Here is a 20,430-nt window from a genome sequence, read left to right as displayed (position 1 = left end):
AATATAAATTTTTTATTATTAATCTACTGTCATTTATTAAGGATCTGAAACTAATATATATAATATAATAAATTAAACAATCGAATATAAACTTTAATTAAAATAATAACTCAATTTAGTTTAGGGTAATTTAAAGTATAACAATCCATAAAGTCTAGGATTTGGTGGCCAAAATCGTCTACTTTTGGATTATCGTCCAACACAAGGAAATTGCCGTTAGCAAGCACAAGCTGATTTATTTAAAATATCATTTGTTTGTTTATAATTACATGACCTGTCAAATATGACAGGTTATTAATTAAAACTATTAAAATTTATTAAAAACCATTTTTAAAATATCTTTACCCTAATTCATATCTCTCAAACATTTAATTAACCTTAACACATATCTCTATTTAATCTCACTCTTACTTAAGATACTTGTTTAATTTTATATATATTATAACCAATTAAAAAATCTCCTTCGTTTGAACATTCCTTTAGTTGAGCTATTATCACTATTTCGGGGGCCTAGGTGCTCCGCTCACTCCCATGTTTGCGCGAACCCGAGTACCAGGGCCCTCTAACGTGTTTTTATTTTATTTTTGCCGAGCAATACGTGTCAAAAGAAATATGCTTACCAAATCAGTGGTATATATCCAAGAATTAAATTTAGATAAATGGAAATTTAAGCCACCATTTAACCTCCATTCAACAAAATTATAATTATGTCTGGCGAATAACAAATGAACTTACTAATAATAATCTAAAAATTTCCCCGAGCGTGTAACATTTTTGCTTCTTAGTCATTCTCATATTTTTATGACATTGACTAGAGCTGACTTCAATATATGTACATTTTTAATGAATCATCAATGTCATTGCTTTGCAGTTGTGTTTTCTATTCTCATATAATATAAATCCTTTTTACTTAATTTTTTATTTTAAAGGGTAAAGCCATAAACTATTCACGTAAATATCTATATAAATGTAGTAGAGCTCCGAAAGGCATAAACATTTCAATAATGTCAACGAATTGAATATTTTTAAAATTATTAAATAATATACATAATAAAGGAGGGGAGAGTAAGAATTGGTGAGCTCCCGCTCTTTCAAATACAGATATTTACATAATAATAATATATGGTGATTAATCATTTGAAAAAAAAGTAATTTTTGGGCTGAGGAGAATCGGATTTAAAGTAAATTAATCCACATTTTAAACCGGCTGTATATATATATCTAGATACACTTTTAAAAAGCATCTGCATCTAGATAGTTTCAGAAGATGTATCGGTATCTTCCATTTGATTTTGTAATATTAATGAGACCTGCAGGCCCGGCCCGTGAATTTTGTTAAATATATCCGGTCCGGGCCTAAAAAATTTTTTTAAAAATATCCGGGCCGGGCTGGGCCTGAAAATTTTTTAAAAAAAAAACGGGCCAGGCCGAAAAAATTTTTAAAAAAAAATCTGGGCCGGGTCGTACAAATGGTACCTATGCAGGTCTCTGATATTAATTAATGAATATAATATTATTTTAAATATTTTTGACTATCCTGGCAAATTTAAAGCTAATAAAAATTTTACCAATAGTTTTGAAATTATTATTTTCAAACATAAAAACCCAACACTTTTTTTACTGTTAAAAAAATTGGATCCACCCTGGCAAAAATTTTGCGAGTGGCCCCCTGGTGCCAAAATCCATTCCTAAGATAAGAAATGCTTATTTTGTGATGAAAATATGTCTGCCGACTTCGACAATGAACCATTTTTGCCCTTGAAGCCAATAATGAACAACTTATTCCATCACATTAACTTTCAAAAATAGTTTTGCTCTTCACTCTAATTGATTCCAGGGCTCATCAAATCATATCTAAGCTTTAATTTTATCGTGTTTGATGCCCCTGATTATTATAACAACTACCCTATGGTTTTGCATTCCCAAACTCCTTCAAGCATGTCTCCTCTTCACGTATAATTTTTGACCGTATTGCTATGAAAACTAAAAATGGGTCATGTAAAGGAACATGTTTGATTATCAAAGGATTATTTAAACATTTAGAAGCTGAAATTATGTCAGAGTCTAACAAGGGCTATCGCTTTTTTAAACCTATGATTGATTTATTTCTTATCGATACGCATTTACCTTTTGTCTTAAAAAAAAATCACAGTATCGGCTTTTGTTATTTATATAAATAAAGGAAAGATTCAAACATTTACCTATGTTTGTTTATACATGCATGAACCTTTTTTTGTTTTTGGTCAAATATATATATAGATGTACATTTTGATGCACCTCATAAAAAACAGCAATATTGATATTACCTGCATATAATCAGGGTAAACTTTTAGATAATAATTTAATTTGTTTTTTCTAACATAGTTTATCAGGATATTCCCACTAAATATATTTTTATAATCAAATTCTTATACCTTTCCTTATGATTTTTTAAATTTTTTTACATCTTAATATTATCCCTTTCATTATTGGTTTCTAATCATATTTTTCTACTATATATATAAACAAATTGCTACGTATTTTTATTTTATATTTAATATATGGATTTCACATAATTTTACCATACACCTTTAAACTACTCTCAAATTAATAAATTTTTATTACAGAAATTAAAATTTTAGGCCCAGCCAAGATTTAATAAAAAAAATTTTTTAGCTCAGCCTGGATTTATGTATTTTATTACGTTTCTGCCCAACCCCAAATTTTAAAAATGTAATTAATATGAATAATTTTGACTGTATTTGGCTAAATGGGGGAAATTGAAAATATGAGTAGTAAATGAATATTAACCGCCTCATGATTTCCAACTGAATTGATATAGTTTAAATTTTTATTTTTTTCAAATTAACCGAAATTTCCAATTGTTTAAAATCTTCAACTTGGTTTGGCTCGAATTCTTTAAGCCTGGTTTAGCCAGAATTTATAATATCATATTAATCGCCCTGTTGTAGGCCAAGTTTACAGGACGAGGCGGGTTGTGATACTGCAGGTTTCCAACTACTACATAAATTTTTCATATATATAATAAAAAATAAAATATTCAAAAGTTAAAGACAAATTTGTATGAAATTCATGCTGAAATATATTTTCGGTCAAATTAAGTTCAAAAATGGCCCTCAACAAATAAATACTGTAGAATTAAAGAAAACCTATTAAATGACTCGTTTTGAGCCAATTTTTAAAACCGGCTAACTCAATATTTTATCCAGAAAAATATTACGCAAGCCTAAAGATTTATAGAAGGAACAAAGGTCTAGATATATATTATCGAAATCTCGAGTTCTGAGAACAAAATTCTGAAAATAGTTTGAATGATATTTTAACTAGAGGATTAGATTTAAAAAGAATTCAATTTGTTATTATAGAATTATATCTTATTTTTATATAGAAAATAATGTTCAATATATAAATATACTTTTGTTCAATGAAAAAAAAATTCTTTTGTCACAAATCATATTCATATCATATTTTAAATATTTTTAGAATCAGAACCTAAAATCATAATGGTTATAATTTCTGTAGTGATCACAATTATGTTGGAAATATTTTGACAATATAATATTTGAAAGTAATATTTGTCATTAAAAAATAGCATCAAATCATGGCCAATTTAGTATATGATAAATATTTTAAGAATCATTTTTTTGTGGAAGCAGAACAATTATTAGACATTTCATTTACATCATGATTTTAAAAAATCATGTATACTTTTGATGCAGCATGAATTCATTTAAAAAATTTCCCTAATTTTAATTGGATTCTAATGCGAGATGTGGGCTAGGGTTAGCATATATTAATTGCTTAGATCAAATGTAAATAATAATTTCCAAGAATTTGGTACCTTGATATTGTTTTCAAACACTAATGGGCAATTGGATTCTAATGCCAGATGTGGGCTAGGGTTAGCATATATTAATTGCTTAGATCAAATGTAAATAATAATTTCCAAGGTTTTGGTACCTTGATATTGTTTTCAAACACTAATGGGACCTTTATTCATATCTCATTAATCAGATAGGTTTAAACATTAATTTGGCTTGCTAGTTTAAAGACAAGTTGAAAGGTTGAAAGGACAATAACTAAAGGTAGAGGGGAAAAGTTTGTTTAAAGCAGAATAATAATAAAATTCGGAAAAATCTTCAAACATCATGATTGAATTTCATCTTTCTATTGGAGGTTAGATTTAAAATTTATATAATTTAACCAATGATAAGAGAGAAAATAATTCTATTATTTCTTTATTTTGAAAGAAAAATTGAAATTTGAATGGAGCATGTTTCTTTTTAAAATATAAAAATATATTGTTAGGAAAATAATTTTTAACTCTATCCTATACAACTAAAAACTTCAACTATGAATTAATTAATTAAGTGATTAAAAAATAATTTATCTTAAATTTGAGACTTACTCCAATCTCAACTTAGAAAATTTAGGTCTGTTGTCTTCATTTTTATTTCCAAATCATAAATCAATATTGAGATATAAACAATTAAATCTAAGCTGATGCATTATGCATATTTAAAAAAATAGAAAAGAATATTAATTTATTAAATATATGGTATATTTTATAAAATATTTTTTAAAAATATTGTAACTTGTTAAGATTATTATATTTATAAGTTTGAGATCATGAGGGGTAAATTTATAAAAGTTTGCAAATTTAAAAAAAAAACACTATTGTTGTTTGATTCATTGATAATTGGGATATATATTTATTGAATGCATTGTTGTAATAAATTTGATATTAAAAATAAAATATAAAATAATACTTTTTTATTCAATTTATTGTGCAATTTTAATTAAAAATATTGATAAGTAAATATTAAATACTAAAAATTTTCAAATGTTATGATTATTAATATATTATAACGTTATTAATGGGATAAAAAAGTTGCAAGAATATGAAATTATAGAAGTCTTAAAAAACATATCTTTGCATAAAATAAAAAATTTAAATAAGGATTAACAATATACATCTAATTAAAGAATAAACTGTTTTACACTTTAAATAACTAATGAGATTTTTTACATAATAAATTTTTAGTGAGAAAGCCATTTCCTTGCAATTCGGAAATATTTGTAAGCTATGAAAATAAAATAAAAATTACTAGTTTTTCTTTTTAGAATTGAATGAAAAAAAAAATGATTGAATGAATTCAGAGGTCATCTGCGCTAAGAAAGCTCAAAAGCGCCATGACCGGTTATACAATAGCTTTAAAATATTTTTATGGCATGAAAAACAACTATGCATATTTTTTTAACTATGATAAAATGTGGATATTAATAATTTCCAACATGGAGGCCAATCTACGTCTGAACTTTGCGTAAGTATTTCAAAATTTGATCTTGATTTTGCAATGTATATTTATTCTATTTTACGGCTTTATCGATTATAATTGTCTTATGATGGATGCTTTGAACAATTCCACATATATGACTGAATTTTTCAAGCCGGATTTCCTCAAATTTAGTAGCGATGACAGGCCTACATAGGGAAATTGCAAAATTTCTTCAACACCAGCAAGATCTCCAACGGAGAAAAGGCCGCTTTATTTCTCCGAAGTCTTCCAGATGACAAATTCAATAATATTGGGGCAATTTTTACTGAGGAAGACTTCCAGGACCCAATCGACTTGGCAAATTCAAGTTACAACATCTATCGAAGACCGAGAACGCTAAACTATCATTATTTTATGCTGCAACTCAAGGCAAGGATAAGACATTCTCGGCTTGGGTCACGCGCGTAGCACGACTCAATAAAGAATGTAAATTTAATGGCATTCAGAGAATTATTGAGAAAGTGAGAGTATCTTCGTATTCCAAAGATGTCAGGAAAGAGGTCAAGAGCTCTATGACCATAGAAGACATTTACAATCTAGGTCTAGAGGAAAACACCGCGGACCCAAGTGGAACAAGGGCGAGATGAAATTGTTACATTTGAATGAATCACCTGGTGTACAAGAAGTTAATCACATGGGCAGAGTCAAAAATAGTTACGTAGCAACAAACCCCATTCAGAACTCTCACGCACATGGTAAATCTCTTATCAAGCAACCCCAGTTTATCAATGACAATCGCCCCGCACAGTATTTTGATGAACGTTACGATTTACGCTGCGACTATTGCCGTGACAAACGATTTGATAAACGTTACGATATACGCTACGACACGACCGCGACAAACGATTCAACGGACGCTACGACAACGACCGCGACAAACGATTCAACGGATGGCACAGCAACTTCCACGACAATCGTTTTGATCAAAGCTACGATAATTGTCACTATAACCGCAACCGTTTCGATAATCGCAACGATAACTACTACGACGATCGATACAACAATAGCGGGTACAACGTCCATGTCAATCGCCACGACTCTCATTGTGACCATCATCAAAGCCCTGATCGACGGAATGACTGCTATAGAGGTGATAACCGAATCAACTATCCCCGTCGTGGTCAGCACAGACACAACTCTCAAAATATTAATGGTTTTCCGAAATATTCGTCGAGGCCCAACCAGTACAAAAATGACAATAATACTTACAATAGATCTTCTGATTACAAAGATCGTGATTGTCAAATGAATACGAACCATGCTATGAACATCGAAGTAATTGATGATGACGACGACTCAAACACAGCTTATAAAAAATATAATCTGCATAATTTGGAAGTGCACCATCTGGGGGTCAAGGATACCATATATGACGCGTACAACGTTACAGTGAGCATCAACAACATACCCACGTTGATGCAAGTTGACACCGGTACCAGGTACAGTATACTTCCGAAGTTGACAGCTAAGTCCATAGGCATAACTGCGATACGTAAGACGGACATGAGACTCACTGGTTATGACGGCAGCGCTATCAAGATATTAGGTCTTGCCAATGTGAACGTTAAGTATGAAGAAAACTCACATATACTGGAGGCTATTGTAGTGGATTGTGATAAGATCCCCCTGCTAGGACGTATGTAGCTCCATACCTTCAACAACATTTTAAAAACGTTCTTAGTAGGTAATGTGGAGAATGATCTCGAGAAGATAATCTCGACAACAAAAAAAGACCTCGAATCAACTTACTCCTACAAACCCAAAATGGTCAGACAAGAGAAAGTTCACTTGAAGCCCGATGCTGTGCCTAAGATCATACCTTCAAGGAGAATTCCGTGCGCCAAGATCGATGCAACGACTAAGAAATTGGATTGCTGGCTGAAGCACGATAAAATAAACCTTGCTCGAAAGGAATCTAGATGTCCGATGCCATGCACAAGCGATCCGGTTTGAAAATTAGCTAGGGGTTGTCTTTACTTTACCAAGCCATCGTACGGTTTGAAAAGAAGACTGCACTATGAACATGGGTGGCGTATTACCTGGTGATCATGAATGTTAATGACGTTACCACTCAACTTACCCAAGGAAATCATAAGCCAAATTTCTTTGGAGGGTGGAATGTTGAATATGTTGATCGATGTTATTTTATTATTTATTTTGGCAATTGATTTATTTCTTTATATATCAATTTGTATTTAAATTTAATCGGTCAAAATTTTATATTAACATTTTTTTGATAGATCAATTTGTGTTAGTTATTTTTTTTATTATTGTTTAAAAAAAGATATATAAAGGGATAAAAAAATGTAATGAGGATGAAAAAATAAAAATGTAATTTATCAAATAATAAAATTTAAATTATGATTAAAAATAAAATGTGATATAATTATCTATCTATAATAAAATGTGGATATTAATACAATTCCAACATTTTTTGATATTAAAAATGATGCATATATTCAAATCTAGTTATCCCCAAACAGAAGTTGCATTTAGATATTGCTTCGTGGCTTGAGAAAATTTTCACCATCAATTTTGAATAACCACTAAAGGCATATGTAACTGTTCTACTATGTATAATCTTTTTCCTGGTCAAAAAGTACTTAAAAATTTGTGCTTTTACATGGCATAAAGAAAATTTCAATTTACTTTTGTAGTACTGTTTTAATTTCAAAGTTGTAAAAAATATCCCACATTTTGAAAACGATACCAGATGGTAAAAAAATATGGCCAAGTCAATATTAAATAAATATTTGGTCAAGATATGTGTATAATAATTTGGGCCGAGCCGGGGATTTTTTTTAGCTATAAAATTATCTTTTTTTAGTTAAAATTTTTTAAAAATTTTTTCAGGGGTTCGAGCTACCCTCACTCCCCCCCCCCTCCCGTGACGCTATTGATCCCAATTACAGATAAAGTCCTCCATAGATGAATATTATATTATTAGTGTTTATTAAAAAAGATATGTATATATTATTTTATTTTATGGAACCGGTTATTACGGCTCTTTCGATTTTTGACCATTTGGAATATCTCACTCCCACGATAGTTATTACAATAAACTTAAAAAAATGGCTTTAAATACACTTAATACAATTCTGTTAGACATAGATAATAGATATACAGTTGAAATATTGATTACAATTAATATTTTGATTTTTATTATTTTCAATAGATTCCAACACATCCATAAAAATGAATATATACTACCAGTTATAATTTATTTGCTATTTAAGTTGGATTGGTTCTGTATAAAATTAGAGTTCAAAGAAGATAGAAAGCTTGAACTTATTTTTAGCATGAGAAAATATCTTGACAGAGAAAAAGCACACTCCATTCCTTTAAAAAACAACACAAATACCAGATTATCTTCTGATATAGAAAAAAAATTTGACGGAGGATATGTGAAGATTATTTTCAAGATACTCGTTTCCCTAACATCATTCCCCTAAGCCATGGGGATTGGAATCTTAAGCATATTTCAAAATTTACTCTATAATTTTCAATAATTTCCCTTAATTAAAATTTTTATTTATTAAATATAATAAAACCCTCCATGCATATAAACTTTTTCCTATGCAATTATTTCTTTATATTTTATATAATTTAAATTCCTTTAATTAAAATTGGTAAATTGCAAAATTATTTTATTTACAATAAAAAGTTTATAAAATAACTTTCAATGTTTTTAAAAATGTCTAACTAATTAATTATTTAAGGATGTAACGGTAACTAGTTATGTGTGCATTAGCTCTTATGAATTATGCCTTTAAATCCGTGAGATATCATTTACTTTGTGCAATTGATTTAACGATACGGTGCATAATAATTTTAACAGATGAAAAAGCTGGTAATGCTTTTCGACGGGCAATTGGATCCATTTCTCTGATATGTATAACTTGACAATAAGTTTTTTGTTTTGTTTTGATATGGATATAATCGAATTTGATCCTTATGTTTGTTCATGGTTACTAATATCGCATAGTGCTCTTCATCATCTTTATCAAAGTAATTGGGAGTCTTTGTCATTTTAAAGCTCCTATTTAATAAAGTACCTCTTCCAGGACAATGTTTTCAGCCTACTTTTACACATAAATCCAAATTTATCGTTTGTATATAAATATTTGTTTGGATATATTAAATTACGATTTTTTCTTGATAATATATTCATATGCTATTTCTGTATTAAAGTTTGATGGCTGAATGTTATTATCTAATAAGGAAAAACTTTTTACATCTGCATTTAATTTTTTTTCTTTTCGATATGAGATAATACTTGAAAGGTATTTGTAATTCTGAACTAAACTGAGATATGGGGTTGACAGATTCTTGATGATTAATGGTTCATCGGTTGACGTAACAGAATCGAATTGAGGCCTTTGTAAGGTTAGTGTCTCTGTTTGGGCCCCTATAGATACACATAATAGCCAATAAATAATATAAAAATTATAATTTAAATATTATCATTAACCTTGAGAGGGTTGTGCGGTGGAAAGGGTACCAAGTTGGTGATTTAAGGAGACTTTTGTTTGGGTCCCTGTAAGTGAAACAAGACAATGGCCTATAAATAATAGATAAAATAATTTTAATGTAAATGATTATTCATATATATCGATGCCTGAGAATTAGATTATTCTATCTCCTTAAAATTAGGTTTCTATTGTTTACAATAAGATGGTGGACCTAATAACTATAATTTAATTTATAAATATTACGTAATTTTTTATGTAAATAAATTGTGTAATTATAAAAAAATTGATTTATGTAAAAAAAGTAAGTCATTTTTAACAAAAAGTGGATGTGGAATAATCTTTTGTATTTACAACTTTTTATATTCCTTTTTTGTACTAGTATACTTTAATAAAATAATATTTCTAAAGATGTATTAATTTCGAAAGAATTGATTAATTATTTTATTATAATTACAATTAAAATTGTAATGATCATTTTTTGATTCACGATATTTTTTTGTTTTACTTTTTTTTAAAAGAATAAAAAGAAGAGAAATAGATTATCATTGAAAATTAATTAAAGATTTAAAATAAAAAAATGACTTTTAAATGTTTAAAATTATAAAAATTTTATATTTTGTGAATCCCCTATCATTCCATCTACTGAAAATTTTATAAATAGTTTTATTTTTCATAAATTTAATAACCTACTCAGGCGACGATTTATTAATTTTAAGCTTGAGATTTGAGAAGATGCTGTTGAAGGCATTCCAAGTTGGTGATTTAAAGGTACATCTATTATTGATCCTACAGAGACATCATAATCTTAGTCTATAGATAATAGTTATAGAAAATGTTTTAAATAGGGATTAATCATATATTTAAACTTTAACCTAGAGGGTAGTATTCTGAAAGGTGTGCCAAGTAGTTGATTGAAGGGTACATCTAATATGGTTCCCATAGGCACATCAAGATCATGCCCTGTCAATAATTGTTAGGTAAAATTATAAAATTAAATGATATTTATATAATATGAATTTAACCATGAGATTGTAGTGTTGTGGAAGATGGGACAATTGGCACTAATTGGAAAGAGATAGGATTATCAACTATTAGAACAAATAAATAATTTTAGTTATGAATTATAATTTTCATTTAAACATCTTGTACATTTAGTAAAGTATATATTGATTGCAATTATCTTGGAAATATTAATTAATATATTAGATCCTAATTTATTATTTTGCCATCACATGATTTGATTAGAGTAAAAATATCATTTATAGTGTACCCCTTACCCGTACATAATGGGAAGGTGCAATTATAATAATCTTTTGATTTGCAATTTCTAGATAGGGCTGAAGAATAAATATAAAAATTATAATTTTCGATAAATTTTAAAATTTTGCTAAACTTAATCATATAAAGTTAGTTTTATAATATACTTTGTAGTAATAAACTGGTAAGGAACCTGTCTAACAGGAATCCTTAATCTTGAGTCTTCACCACTCCTAAACACCCGCTCATAGAACATTAATTTAGAGATATAATAACAAACAGAAATGCACAACTCCGATAGGTAACCGCCGTTACTTTCAATTTTAAATGATACCAGTGACAGATGCCCCAAAATACTTAAGTCTTATATGAATTTATGAGAAAAAAAAATCGATTTACAAATTTCCAAACACGTAAAATATTAATCTCTATCATATTAAATGCTTTAATATTTTACTTGTAAAAATAGTAACCAATATTAATAATAAAGAAAACGTTGTTTAATTCCTTTCTTCTTACTTATAAAATTTATTGCGATATATATTCATTTTATAATAGAGAATAACTATAACAATAAAATAAACTAGTACTAGAAATCTTCATAAAAATTTAGAGGTGGTTCGACTTATTTTTAATAATTATTGCTGTTTAGGCCTATATAACAGTTTTTGAACTAGGAGACCTCATTTTGATTTGTTTTAAGTGTCTAGTGGCATTGTTTTTTGTCATTGAAAATTTCTTAATTTTTAGGATGTTTAACAGAGTTGTTAAAGTATCTAGATATAAAAATGTAGTATCTGTATCTAGATAGATTTTTTAGAAAGGTATCTGTATCTAGATATTTTTTAGAGGTATCTGTATCTGCTTTTAGATACTTTTTAAGATACATTTTATATACCCCTTTTTTTATTATAAATAAAAATATTTGACTGTAAAATTTATTTTATTTCATATGAGCTTATGAAATAAATATATATATATATTATATATTAATATTTATTAATACTATAATAAAGAATTATATATACATAAAATATTAAAACTTATATATAAAAAATATATATAAATATTTATTAATTTAAATATTATGTCCGAGTTTATCAATAAACCATACAAATTTTAATATTACAATATGGAAATGGTAAATTTTATTTTATAACTAAATTTTTAAGTTTATATATTTATTTAGATCTATATCGATGAAGAAGAGGAAGCAACAACAAGTTCTATTGCTTTACCATGGCCAATTTATAGAGCATATTTTAAAATAATATCTCAAAACAAAAAAAACTATTCTCTGATGGTAAAATGTTTGCCGTGTCTACCTAAAAATACAAAAATATCCGTCAGTATGAGTTCAACGTGCAATATCGTGAAGCACATAAGGGTATAGATATTATATATTTAAAATTCTAATTTAAATTTTAAGAGAAAACATCCAACCTTGTTAACAAAAATAAAAAAGGGGAAGGAAAATAAAACTACCAAAGAAAATATTGGACAAGGCTCATCCTCCAATAATATTTTTGCTAAAAGACCTTTGACTTTAACTCAAGGCACTTTAGATGATTTAATTATTGCTTTTATTATAGATGGCATGCAGCCATTTTCAATTGTTGAAAATCCTTCATTTAAAAAAATGATCAACACTTTGGCTCCACACAAAAATATAATTTGCCGACAGACAGTTGTTGGTAGAACTTCCCAAAGATGGGGAAATGAAAAGAAAGAAATAATTAAAAGTCTTATAGAACCATCATTAATATGCACAACAGCAGATTGTTGGAGTGCCTATCGCCGGTATAGCTAACATTTAAATTTGTATAATAATTAATTAAGAATCAATTATTTCAGCAATTTTAAGAAATTTTAATTTTTAGTTCATACATAGGAGTAACCGCTCACTATATAAATCCAATAAGTTTGGAAAGAAAAAATATAGCGTTGGCTTGAAAAAGAATGACTGGTAGTCATACACATGATAAAATAGCAAAATATTTACAAGATATAGCAAAGGATTATTCATTCAAAATAAAATTTCAAAGACCATTACAGATAATGCCAAAAATTTCATAAAATGTTTTAGGTTTATTTTATTATAAATAAATATAAACATAATATATGATTGATTACTTAATTTATTAAAGAGTTTTCAAGCCAATTGAAAATAATACAAGTGAACCAATTGATGATCTGGAAGATGAAGCAGTTGTGCCAATTTCTATATCAAATCTTTATATTACTGCACAGGATTCCAATGTTGTGCCAGTCACACATTGAATCTTATAGCCACTGTGGATGCCAATAGAGCCATGCAGTGTAAACAATATCAGAGGGTAAAACTAATTTTAATTAAATAAGTAATATTTTCTTCATTAGATATATAGCACAACACTACATAAATGCCAAAATATATGGGATAGGCAAAATAAGTCTCCTATTTCATCTGAGATTATTAAGGAATATATTGGTCGTTATTTTATATGTCCTAATATAACTAGATGGAACTCCACCTATAATGCCCTACAATTAATGTCAGAAATTATAAAAGCTAAATCTGACAAAGTGGTCAAGATATGTGATGGAATAAAACTACCTAGGTTTTTACCTAATGAATGTGATTTTATTCATGAATATTGTTTAGTAAGTTATAAATAATATTTATATATATAGCATTATTTTAAATTAGCTAATGAAGCCAATAGCTAACTCCTTTGATATTTTACAGGGAGATAAGTTTATGTACACAGCTTATTACTGTGCAACTATTTCACAACTTATTATCAAATTAAAGAATTTTAAAGAAATGAACCTGAGATTCTGTTTACCACTCTTAGATGCCTTACTTAAAGGGATTGAGGATAGGTAAATTAATATAATAAATTAAAAATATTTAATAATTCTAGGTTTATTGTGACCTTATTTGAAGATGATAATATTATAGCAACCATGCTCCACCCTTTTTTTAAACTTGATTGGACATGGTTGCAAATGGAAGAAAATCTTAATAAAAGAAAACAATTGATGCAAAGATTAGCTGGTGAATTAACAAAGTCATCAAATGACTGCAAGCAAATAACCTGCCAAAAAAACAAATAATTTAATTTCAGATTTTTTTCAGTACCCTACAGCAGATATAATTTCTAATAATGATTTAAATTTTGATAATTAACAAATTTTAAATAATTTTTTCAAAAATGAATGTAGAGATTTTAGCATTTTTAAAGAATACCCTGATATAAAATTGTTATTTATTAAATATAACACTACAATTCCTTCAAGCGCCCCTGTGGAAAGACTATTTAGTGTTGCTAAAAATGTTTTTACAGATAAACGAGGATGCCTAAATGATCAAAATTTTGAAAATATTTTATTACTGAAATCTAATAATCATTTATAATTATTTAATCATATATTTTCATATATTATATTAAAATCATTATTTTAGTTATATTCTGATAAATGTTATATCGCGTCAATAAATTTTTTAGCTCATTTCATGAATTTTCACAATATAATATTAATTTAGGTTTATGCAAACCTATAAGAGCATAATAAAAAATATATCTGTATACAGATACATTTAAAAATGTATCTGTATCTTGATAACTTTTTAGACGCTGTATCTGTATCTAGATAACTTTTGAGACTATGTATCTGTATCTGTATCTAGATCCATTTAAAAAGTATCTTTTAACAACTCTGCTGTTTAATAATAAGTTGAATCAAGACACACCCTTACTCAAATTAAAAATGGGAAAATTTTTTTTTTGTTGAAATAAAGATAGGAAAGAATTTATATACTTTTTTCTTCAAATTTATAAATAACTTAAGTTTTTTTAGTATTATCATATTTATTAAAAAAAACTTCTCTGATTCAAATATATAAAATGGAGGCTCCATGGCCTAGCTGGCAAAGATTTTTGTAAAAGTTTCCGTCCAACCAATAATATTTTATGTTAAGCCAGGATCGCAAAATATTTTAATATTTATTTATGAAGAAAAGAGATATAAATTAGTCTATCAATTGAGGAATTCCGGCCGGTTAAAATGAATCTATGAAAATAATTCCCCGTTTTTTTAGATCCTAGAAAGTATTACATTTTTTCAGAAAATTAATAAAATAGGAGAAAATTCCCTATAAATATATCCAGAAAATAAAGTTCCTAAAATAAAGTATAGAGAAAATGAACAAAATTCTGGAAGAAATATTCGTAAAAAAGATTTCCAAAATAAAATTAACAAAATTTTAAACAATAAAAAGTAGTTAGGTGTGGGTTCGACTTATTAAAAAATAACCGGCTGCAGCCGGCTATTTGATATCGACTAAATAGCCTAAAAAATAAAAGAAAAAATTTTTTAAAAAACGAAAAATTAAATATTTAAAAAATACCAAAAAAAACAATACCATCAACACATATAAGACAACCCAAAATAGGGTGTCCTAGTTCAAAAGCTTTTTAGTATCAGGCTAAACTGCAATCAAGTATCAAAATTAAGTCGAATCAGGATACAACATTAATTTTAAACTAAACTTAACCTAATTTTTAAAATATTATCGATTAACCCTAAACCATCATTCAATGTTGTGGTCATATCCCGAACCCAGTTTTGGTAAAATTTCATTAAAAAAATTATTATAAAATAAACTAATGCTTAACTATATTATTCAGTTCTAATTACCTGCTAGTACCTGGTTTTTGATATATTAAGAAATATATTATAATAAGTTAACATTTTATTGTAATGGTCCGACGCGAATTTTTCATTTTTAAGAGAGGCCCGGTTCAGCCTTGATCGGCAGGTCTCAGTTTTAAATAAATATAAATATAAATCTGAAATTTGTTTTTTAAATTCACCTAAGTTTCGAGGTTTCAAGCAATTAAAATAAAATTAAATAAAATTTTGTTCGCCTTTTAACATTTTTCCCAACTTTTAAATATTTATGGAAATCAATTTAAAAAAATACCTTCATATCAGTTTTTTTCCTTTAAAAAAGTATTCATTTTTACAAACTTTTAATTTTTAGAACTAAGACTTATTTTAAAAATTATTTTTTTAAATATTCAATTGGGAGATTTTAATGGAGGATTTCCACTAGCTTTTAAACATTGTTGGTCATACGAATTTTTTTTCAATCATCTGGAAAATAATAAGGATTCGTTTAACATAAATTTACTCCTCATATCTCAATTCCCGTTTATAAAATAGTTTTCCCTATAATTTATTATATGAGTATTGTAAAATAATCAATTGTAACCATTTCAATCCACATTAATTTGGTTATATTTTCTTTCGAAAATGTCAAATATCGATTTGAATACTTTTTCTGCTATCGCTGCTAAATGATAAATTATCAATGTTGCCACCAGATTTATTGAATCTCATATTTCAAAATTAATCGCTCGGAGTCAAAGTTGAAATACTCATTAAACGTTGATTTGTAAAAATTCAAGACTGAAAGCTCAGAAAAACAAATTGAATGTCCTGAATTATTTCTTAATGCTCAGATCAGATATAAAACGGAATTCCCCAGAAAACGGATATTTAGTTAAATTGCTCAGAAAAATATATGAAAGTATAAAATAATTTTTTATGATTAAAGATAGTCACTATTATGAATTACAGCGATATTGCTAATAAATATTCGCTATAAATATTTCGCAAAAATGTGTTTTGTGATAAAAGATAGCTGTCTTAAACTGTATTGAGTTTTAAAAAACATCATTTTAATATTTTTGAAAAAAAGAACCCTGTCAAAAATTCCACAGGTGCCCCTTCCCCCTTGTTTCCCTTGAAATCAAAATATATAAAAATGATGTTTATATATTTATTTATTTTCTTCAAAATAAAGTTTAAAAATAATAAAATAATAATAGACATTTTTCTATATATTTAATCTTCACTGAAAATATATTATAACTTTTTATTTTTACACTTAAATAGTACATCTTCAATGAGATTTTATTTATAATTTTTTTGGCTGGGATATTTGATATTTTCTAAAAATTATTAAGGGAATTTTCTTCAGCTTTTTTTCCGGGGAATTATTTTTTCGCTTACAGGTAAAAATGTTTTACACAAATTGTGTGGGATGAGAGTATTTTTCTTTATTCGGCGGTCCGTTCTATTGGATAAGTTATATGTAAACAGCGAATAGTCAAAAAATTCTAAAAAAGGGGGGGGGGGGAGGTAGTAGGAATTTTTTTTAAGACTCACTCCCAAATTTCAATTTCCCAAATTTCAATTTCCCAAATTTCAATTTCCCAAATTTATTAGAAATTTTTGTTTAAAATATTTCTTATTTTCTCTGTGTTTATTTTTATTTTGCTCTTTTAAAATATGTATGCAATATTTTTTTATCATCACTTCCGTAAAGTTGTTAAATTAAAAGCAACATTCAAATTATCTATATATTTTGTGCTAAAAATTAGTCAAGATAATTTTGGCCAATCTTAAGATTAAAAATCTACGGAAGTTTATTTAGTGCTTACTTAAATTATTACAAAATATCAGTTAGCGCGGAAGATATACTTCTTCTCAAATTCGTGCTAACTTATCGAAAAAAAAAGTTAATAGCGAAATAAAATAAAACTTGTCAAAATTTGCTTCCTACCAATCGGAAAATAAAATTCTATATCTCTGGTTATTAATCACTTTCGGAAATCATGAAAATGTAACTGAATTATAAAAAATAAAAACCATAATTTCGGGGTAAAGTGCGCCAAAACCTCTTGAAGCATTCTTAAACTTATATCAATAATTACTATCATTAATTTAGTATTTAGTTCCTTTAACCAGGGATCCGAAAGAAAGGTATTTTTGCGTTCCTCTTCAAGTCAAAAAAATTATTCTCCGTTCCCGTTCTACGTTTTGGAAATTTCCGGAATGAGATTTAAAAATAATATCTAATTTTATATATTTTATTATATATAAAATTTAGTGATGTTAAGTTAACTAGTTACATTTTGGCTAAAAAATAACTGTAACTTTATATTTTTAAAATTGTAACTAGTAACTGTAACTAGTTATAATTTTTGAAATGTAACTGCCAAAAGTAACTAGTTACTTTTAAAGATATATTCAAATAATTAATTTTATTTTTAATATGTTGTGATAAATTAATTTCAAATTAAATTTATTTTTTAAATTAAATTTATTAACTTAAAATTTTGTGAAAATGTCTGATTGTTATAATTTCCCGTTCAAATTGATTTTCTTTTCTTATATTGTTACATTGCTGCTGGGCTTCATAATTTTATAAGCAAATTCAAGTAATTTAATAAATTTTAATATTATATTTATTTACAAATGTAGCACAATATATTTTTTTCCGTCAAGTAACAAGCATCGGAACTTCATATCATACGTAATAAAAAAAATTTTAAATTTAGTATAAGGAAAAACAAAGACAGATTATTTTAGAATTTAATATTAAATTATTAATCATTACTTACAAGAACCAAGTCTAACAAAAATATCATGTTATAGGTTTAATAATCTTTATGATAATGACAACATCATTGCTGCAATTCTTCACCCTTTATTTAAAACTGACTGGCCTTGGATTTGGCAAGAAAGGAATAAAGCAAAAAAGGAGGAAATTTTAAATTTAATAAATACCTTAATACCTCAAAGTGAATCCCAGACGAATGAATCATGCTCAAAACCAACATCACTTGATGTAGTTGGATTTTTTGACCTAAAGCGCCAAAATATTCTGGATAATGAACTTATAGAAAACTTTATCAAATCTAATAACAACACTTTTTCTTTATATAACGATTTTCCAAAGTTAAAATTACTCTTTATTAAATATAATGTTGTTCTAACATCAAGTGCTCCCGTAGAGCGCTTGATCAGTCTAGGTAACCTCATTTTTGGAGATAAACGAGCACGTCTCCTAGATAATAACTTTGAAATTAATTTGTTGTTAAAAGCAAATAAACATTTATTAGATTCTAATTTTTATGAAAAATAAATGTTTTCTTTTCAATGCAAATATATATTTTTATATTCGATGTAAATATTCAATTTTGCGATATTTTTTTATATAATTAAATTGTATATTATTTTAAATAACTGATTATACTTTGTTTATCCTAATTTTTTTTATATTAAATAAATGCATTCAATAATTAAATAATGCGCATATGATTGATGTATAAAGTAAGTAACTAGTTACTTTTGAAAATAACTGTAACTAATAATTAGTTACTTTTATAAAAATGTAACTAGTAACTGTAACTAGTTATGTTTTTACCAATGTAACTAGTAACTGTAACTAGTTATGTTTCAAAAGTAACTTTTAACATCACTAATAAAATTCTTATTCAATAATGCTTAAAATTAGTTATTAGGATCTAAGTATTAATTAAGACATTTTAGATTAGGATCTGCAATACCAGGTCCATGTGGTGGGCAACGTCTAAAAATGGGCCAGGCAACCCTAGTAAAAGATTGAAACTGGCCGAGCCTCATAATTTTGCCATTTCCATACCTCTATTCTAGAATATCATGTACATTTATGCGATTTTATTATATAAATTTGAGTGTGTAATAAAAACACCTTTCAACGCTAACTTGGTAGAAAAATTCGTGTTTCCCCAAAATAACGAAAATGGCCTGATTTTTAAAAATAATTTCGGTTCGGATGAGTGGGGCCTAATATTTTTTAAAAAAATTCGGGCCAAGCCAGGTCGAGCTTAAATTTTTTAATAAAATATTAAATTTTGTGAAAAAAATTGATATATTTTAATATTCTTGCAATAACAAGGCGCTAATATTTTTATTCGTAGTATATTTTTTTTACAAAAAAAAACAAAGTTTTTTCATATTTAGAGCTCGGGTACACGGAATACCCGGGCAGTATATTATGAATCGCTATAAATTTATAAAAATAAATATATTATATTTTAAAAATATCCGGGCCAGGCGTAGATATTTTTTTTTAAAAAAAATCTATAGCTGCCTGAAAATAAAAAAAAAATGAAAATCCGGGCCGGGCCGTGCAAGTGGTACCTTTACTCATTAAATTGCAAATTTAATGAGAATTCTAAATATGTATATAAATAAATATTTATTTATTAATTAGAGATGTTTAATTATCTAATTACATTCTTTGCTAAGAAACGAAGTCATTATCAACAATATTTTTTTTACATTTCTACATTTTTTTTTAGATTTCGTAATTTTGGTCAAATATTTCCATGAACAAAATTATTATTTTTTAAATCTTCTATATTTTTTTAAATTTTCGTTGATTTTGGTCAAATGTTTATTTTTTTGATAGTTTTTAAGAAATTATAAATTTTTACCAACAATATATTTTTTTTTACATTACACGATTTTGGCTAAATAAT

At 26.9% G+C, this 20,430-nt stretch overlaps 1 protein-coding gene across 3 annotated transcripts in view; it reads right to left on the bottom strand.

The window, feature by feature from the left end:
- Nucleotides 1-5,136, bottom strand: part of LOC135931628 (protein draper-like) — a 30,037-nt gene extending 24,901 nt beyond the window's left edge. For all 3 annotated transcript variants that reach the window (XR_010573108.1, XM_065468866.1, XM_065468870.1), the window contains exon 1: nucleotides 5,109-5,136. The gene's annotated coding sequence lies outside the window, so the exon portion shown is untranslated. The remainder of the gene's footprint in view (nucleotides 1-5,108) is intronic.
- Nucleotides 5,137-20,430: the final 15,294 nt, after the last annotated feature.

The sequence above is a fragment of the Gordionus sp. m RMFG-2023 genome, chromosome 1 (assembly GCF_954871325.1).
Source record: "Gordionus sp. m RMFG-2023 chromosome 1, tfGorSpeb1-WG-v2, whole genome shotgun sequence".
In the NCBI taxonomy this organism is placed as follows: Eukaryota; Metazoa; Nematomorpha; class Gordioida; order Chordodea; family Parachordodidae; genus Gordionus; species Gordionus sp. m RMFG-2023.
This window is presented reverse-complemented; position numbering and strand designations above follow the sequence as displayed.